The following is a 7367-nucleotide window of genomic DNA, read 5'->3' on the forward strand; positions in this document are numbered from 1 at the left end:
TACTGGAGGGATGTGCTTCTATCTCAACAGGAGTTTAATATCTAGGTCTTCACAGAAACAAAGGGTAGTTGCTTTATCTTCGTGCGAGGCAGAATATATGGCAGCCACGGTAGCAGCCACACAGAGCATATGGCTTCGTGGTTTGCTGAGTGAAATCTCAAGACAACCAGTTGGTCCAGTTGTGCTCCACATAGATAATAGGTCTGCTATAGAGTTAATGAAGAATCCAGTACTACATGGTAGGAGCAAGCATATAGATGTCCGGTTTCATTTCATTCGCGAATGCATTGAACGAGGTGAACTAATAGTTAAGCATGTGGTTACTCAAGAACAGAGGGCGGATATCTTAACCAAGGCATTAGGAAGGGTTAAGTTTGAAGAAATGAGAAAGATGATAGGTGTTGAAGATCTTGCTGCAGCAAACTGAATTTGTGGTCTGAATAAAAAAAAACATGTTGAGATTAGGGGGGAATATGTTGGACTTTCCTTTAATCCAAACATGTTTATTTTTAGATAGTATTATTAATAGCGTGTGTCAAGGGGGAAAATGGATTTGGTTCTATGGGCAACGTAGTTATAGGAATGAATAAAGGGAGTACAGACTTGATAAGAGATTGATTGAGTCTGTTTGGTACTTCCCGATTTTTTAGCTCTTGATTGCTAGCTTTCACAGTTGTGTCGTTCTATATATATATCCCTGTACTATGTTCTCTAAAGAATGAATAATATAGCTTGTTTTATTCCCAGTTTAAATATACACTAGAGTGTGCGTGTGTATTGTGTTCAAAGGTGTGTGTGTGTGTTCAAAGGTGTGTGTTGATTAAATCTCTACAATGTTCATCAACACCAAAATATTAGATGTTCATCAAGTCGACTTGATATGTATTAATACGAAACATGGAGTATTAACTAAAAATCCCTTTTTCAATAAACATCTAGCAGAAACACTAGAAAGGGAGATTAATTTGAAATTTTTAGTAACCAGATTACATACTCTGTACTGTCTTACATGTAAGGTGATATATTGCAGTAAAAAAATGCTTAGAAGCAAAAGAATGTTGAGTTCAAATTTTAATGGACACTTAATGATTGTGAAAGTTCATTTCCATATTCTATGGATTTTAGACACAAAGGGAAGAGTCCTGATTCAAGCAAACAGTGAACAGCAACCTTTGTCGAAGGGTCGCCAACCTGCATAGTAGAGAAGATTCAGATGATATTTGGAGTAGAACCTTATAGGCATATCAGATCATATTAAAGCAAATTGATATGCAATCTGGTAAGAAATAATGGACATTTTCTTGAACTATGGTTCTGATTAAGCTAATTCATCTCAACATTGCATTCAATTCAGAGCTGAAACTTGAAAGGGCAGGTAGCAACTAGCAATGAGAAAATACTTCCATGCAAGGTTACTGGTGCTTAGCTGTTTTAATAATTCAAATGGCTTAAAGTATAAAAAATTGAAGGTATCATGTATTGATTTAGAGTGGAATTGTACCTCCTTCAGAAGACCACCAATGACCCCCAAGCTCATTAGCCTTAGGTACTGGAATGGCTTGCTCATTTCTTCAGTCTCCAAGAAAGGGTACAGGTAACAATGTATCTGAACTGCAAGGAAAAAGTAAGTTAATACAAGTCTGCCTATGATTAACCTTATCTAGCTCCTTAATTATCCTATTCAAATCAGTTAATAACAATATTTGAATAAGTTTGCAAAATCCTCATCCCAGAATATATGTAACAAACTTGTAACTTCAACTGAATCCCTGATTTTACCTCAGTGTCCTGTTTCTTTGGTGTTCACATAAACAAATCATACCAGCTTGAAATATAAAGTGAATTCATTTATATATCAAAACACGTCAAGTTCGACAATATCATGTGTAGTCTTTAAGTAGCAATATCAGACAGCAAGAAATCAACAAAAGTTATAGAATGAAATTAGCTTATATCATTTGGTGAGAAGAAGCTATAACTATGGATACATCCAACTATGTTGAAGAAGACTAATGTAAATACTGAATACATTAACAGAAACCAGTCACATAGCTTTCAGAAAGTTTAGAAAAATACCATTAAGGAACTGCATCTTCGTTTGAGGGTGAGTGGCCAAACACTGTATTCAATAGAAAATACACTTTGATATTAGAGTTGCATATATAATTTTTAAGTTCATAGAGTACCAGCTATGGCTCCTCAATAAGTAAAAATAAATTTGATGTATATAGATAATAAATTTGATAAGTAAAAATAAATTTGATAAGAAAAAGTTTGAAAATTAGGAAATCGAACATATAAAGCAAATACATTACAAAGTTAATACCACTAGAAAAGGAAATTAAAGGAGCGGAAATGACCTCAAACAAAACAAGTACATCACAAACTTTACTTGAATCTTTCATAGTAAGTTTCTCAGGTGTTAACGACTTGTATATAAATAATACTTCCTGCAATAAAGAAGATAATTCCATTAATCACCAACTGTAAAACACAACATTCTCATTTGAATAGATAGAATAGCCAATACAAACCACAAGGCTGAGCTTGTCAAACAAAGTAGTAAATCATTTAAATGATTCCAATGACCATCATGTGCGGATTTCATAAATTGTATCAAGTTCTGATTGAGATGTGATGCAACTTGATCTTAAGGGTAGGACTTCTCTAAGACGTGTGACATAAAAGTTGCAGAACTTCCTTACAATGCCTATTTTCCAGATTTTTGGGTTTCAAAATTTCAAATTTCCAAAATATTTGAGATCTCCGCACATCTTCTCATTAGTTCAATGAAAGATTTCTTCGGCAACTGACAAGCAAGGATACGGGTGCAGAAGTGCTGGGTGCGTGGATAAAAATCTAATAAATAAATATAATAATATGGGAATTCGGGTGCGGGGGGCACTACATATAGAAATATAGATTTTCTCTAGATTTCATGTTATAGATATTCAATCTTGTTAAAAAAACCACAAACTATAAGCAAATTTAATCAAATGCATAATTTATTGATCTAAAACATAAAATACAGGTAAAATATTTTAATTTATGCAAAAATGAACACCAGCATAATATGTTTGTATTTACTAACAAAAACTGATACTTAATTTTAGGAAAGTAGGAGGTTAACAGAAATTTTGATTACAAATTGTGGTGAAAGAATCAAAATTAGGATTTAGGAAGAATCTGTTAAGAAATAAAATTGTTTATTTGATGTTGAATAAGAGAAAACTACATACATTATTTCATCTGAGACTGCCTATTGTATAGGCTTACATAAAACAAATTTTCCTACAAAAAGGAACTACTAGATAATCTGATTTGAACATTTCTATCAACTAAAAACAAGGAAACTAATCTTATCTACTAAACTTAACTATGACTGATTCAAACTCCAGGGCAAACTCTCACAATATCTAACACTCCTCCTTGAGATTTGCCTTATTCATTCCAAGCTTCCTCCTAAGATACTCAAACCTTGACCTGGGAAGTGCCTTTGTCATAATGTCAGCAAGTTGTACATCAGTTGAGCAGTAATGTACCTTGGTAAGACAATTCTTTTCGGCTTCTCTAATGGAGTGATATTTCACATTTATGTGCTTGGTTCTGCCATGTTGCACGGGATTCTCTGCAATTGCAATAGCTGACTTGTTGTCACAAAATAAGTCAGTTGGTGAGCTTTGTTCTTGGCATAAATCAGTAAGCAATTTCTTTAACCATATTGCTTGATTTGCAGCAGCTGCTAGAGAGATATACTCGGCTTCGGCGGTTGATTGTGCCACTACTTCTTGCTTTCTCGCATTCCAACAAATCACACCTGAACCAATTGTAAATACATAACCTGAAGTGCTCTTCATGTCATCAACACTTCCAGCCCAATCGCTGTCAGCATAACCCTCTAGCTTAACTCCTGTAATGTCAACATGATAACCATCTAGCTTAACTCCTCCTTTTTTTAAATACCATATGCCAAGATTACTCGTTCCTCTTATGTACCTTAGCACTCTCTTTGCAATCCCCATGTGAACATTGCTAGGTGAACTCATAAACCTTGAAAGCAAATTAGCTGAAAACATCAAATCAGGTCTAGTTGCTGTCAAATACAATAGGCTGCCAACCAAGCTTCTAAATGCAGAGGAATCCTCAAGCTTCTCACCATCATCTTTTGAAATCTTCTCATTTTGTACCAATGGAGTTGCTACTTCTTTGCAAGAATCTAACTTAAACCTTTTAAGAATATCAATAGCATAATTTTTTTGAGAAATGAAGATACCTGAGCTGCATTGCTTTATTTCCATTCCAAGAAAGTAATTCATGGTGCCAAGATCAGACATTTCAAAGACATCCTGCATCTCCATTTTGAAAGTATTTATCATTTTTGTGTTACTTCCAGTCACGAGCATGTCATCAACATAAAGTGACACTACCAGTTGCAAACCATCTTCATCTTATTTTGTATACAAAGTAACTTCGTTCTCGCTCCTCCTAAATCCAAGTTTGATCAGATGGGAGTCAATTCTGTTGTACCAGGCCTTCGGTGCTTGCTTCAAGCCATATAAAGCTTTATATAGCTTGTATACTTTATGCTCTTGTCCAACAACTTCAAAACCTTCCGGTTGTTTAACATAAATTTCCTCAACAAGTATACCATTCAAGAAAGCTGATTTAATATCTAAATGGTACACTTCCCATCCTTTTTGACCAGCAAGTGCAAGTAGCAACCAGATTGTATCATGCCTGGCTACGGGTGCAAATGTGTCCCCATAGTCCACTCCAGCAACTTGAGAAAAACCTTTCACAACTAATCTGGCCTTGTGCTTAAAGATTGAGCCATCTGGATTAAATTTAGTTCTGAAAACCCACTTCACGCCAATTGCCTTCTTACTCTTAGGTAAATCTACCAATTCCCAAGTTTTATTCCTCTCGATAGCATCAATTTCAGCTTTCATTGCTTCTACCCATTCTGATTTCTCTGTAGCTTCATTGTAATTTGTAGGTTCAGCATGTACGAGATTACATCTCTCATATACGTCAGCTAATGATCTCTCCTTTAACACCGGTGTATCTGAAGTTTTTGAAACATCACCTTGATTTTCATCATATGTAGCTTCCTTTACTGGTAAAGGGATTGATAAAGTGGTCTGATCACAACTTTGAACTTCTTTCAAGTCCCAATTCCAGTATGAATTCTCATCGAAGTGCACATCTCTACTTATCTCAATTTTCATTCTGCTTAAACTATATATTCTGTAGCCTTTTGCTTCTGCTGCATATCCAATAAAAATGCCTTTTTCAGCTTTTTCATCTAACTTGCCTCTCTTGACAGATGGCACATGAAAGTAGCACATAGACCCAAATATCTTAAGACCCTTAGCAGATGGTTTTTCTTTGGACCATGCCTCTATTGGTGTTTTTCCTTCAACTGATTTAGTTGGTAATCTGTTCAACAAATATACAGAGGTGTTGACTGCTTCGGCCCACAAAACCTTTGGCAACTTCTTCTCAAATAGCATGCACCTTGCCATTTCCATTACTGTTCTGTTCTTCCTTTCGGAGACACCGTTCTGTTGCGGTGAGTATGGCACCGTAAGCTAATGTACGATTCCAAATTCTTTGCAGAAAGCTTTGAAATCTTTTGAGGTATATTCACCGCCGTTATCAGTTCTGAGCATCTTAATCGTTTCCCCACTTTGAGTTTCAACCAGTTTTTTGAAGCTTTTGAACACAGAGAAAACTTCAGACTTGGATTTTAGAAAATAAACCCATGTCATTCTGCTTAAATCGTCAATAAATAGTACAAAATACAAGCTACCATTTAGTGAGGACGTGCTCATTGGTCCACAAATGTCCGAGTGGATTAATTCCAGCTTTTGAGTAGCTCTCCTGGCCAAATTTTTAGGAAATGGGTGTCGATGATGTTTTCCTAGCTCGCAACTTTCACATGTTTGACTACTAATTGTGATTTCAGGCATATCTTCAACCATACCAACTTCTTGCATGAACTTTAGTGACTTTAAATTAAAGTGACCATATCGTTTGTGCCAAACAACACTATTATCAATCTTAGCACTAAAAACATGAACTTCTACTAAATCAAGTTTCAAATAAAAACTGTTTCCCATCATTTTTAGTTTTGCTATCTCTACACCACGTACATCAGTAATCAAGCAATAATTTTCCTTAAAAAATACCCCATACCCATTTTTTGTCATTTGTGCAACACTAAGCAAATTTTGATCTAGTTCTGGGATATAAAGGACATTTGAAATGATCTTCGTACCTTTTCTGGTGTTGATAGCAACTTCCCCTTTTCCTTTTGCTTGCACAATTTCCCCATTTCCAAGCTTGATTTTTGGTTGGACTGATGTATCAATAGATGTAAAAATTGACAAATATCTGGTCATGTGACTGGTACACCCACTGTCAATCAACCAAGAATTTAAATCATGAGAACCAACTTCTTGTGATGCCACAAATAAATGCTCATCATTATTTTCATCTTCTACACCCATGTTTGCTTGTTGTGTTGGCCGCTCGGATGGTTTCTTTTTGGCTCTGCAATACTTCTCGCCATGACCAAGTTTTTTGCAGAAATTACAACGAATTGATGGTTTATCTTTGTACCAACAATCTTTATCAGCGTGATTGGTTCTTCTGCAGTGAGAGCAAGGTGAAAAGTTTCCATTCTTTGAAAGCCCTTCTAATCTTCCTTTCTGATTTGCTAGAAATGCTCCTTCAGTAGATACATCACCTCTGATTGAAACCCTTTGCTCCTGTGCGTGAAGCTTGCTGATTAGCTCTGCAATCGTAAGATCTTTCATGTCACAGGACTCTTCAATTGCAGAGATCTTAGATTCAAACTTTTGAGGCACTGAAACCATGATTTTTTCAACTACCTTCTGATCCGTGAATGCCTCGCCAAGTAACCTCACTTGATTTACAACATCCATTAACCTGCCAGAATAATCTTTAATAGATTCAGTGTCCTTCATCTTCATCAATTTAAATTCTCTCTTCAACGTGAGAAGTTTAACAGCTTTGACCCTGCTATTTCCTTCATATTCACCTTAGAGTTTCTCCCATACTTGCTTAGGTGTTTCCAAATCCATAATTTTAGTGAAAATCTGATCTGTAAGAGCTGAATGAAGGCAAGTGATTGCTTTGTCTTTCTTGAGTCTTTTCTCTTCATTTACTTTTATTTGAGCAATTGTTGGATTACCTCTTAATGGGGGTGGATCCTCTTCAGAGAGCACTACACTCCATAAACCTTGAGACTTCAAATAAAACCTCATCTTAACAGCCCATATGTGATAGTTTTCGCCATTAAACATTGGAATTAAGGATGAAGTGCTGCTAGAACTAGACAT

The 7367-nt window shown here is 35.7% G+C and overlaps 1 pseudogene; it reads right to left on the reverse strand.

The window, feature by feature from the left end:
- Nucleotides 1–3592: 3592 nt before the first annotated feature.
- Nucleotides 3593–7367, reverse strand: LOC141705626 (uncharacterized; annotated as a pseudogene).

Source organism: Apium graveolens, unplaced genomic scaffold (genome assembly GCF_009905375.1).
Source record: "Apium graveolens cultivar Ventura unplaced genomic scaffold, ASM990537v1 ctg9132, whole genome shotgun sequence".
Classification (NCBI taxonomy): Eukaryota; Viridiplantae; Streptophyta; class Magnoliopsida; order Apiales; family Apiaceae; genus Apium; species Apium graveolens.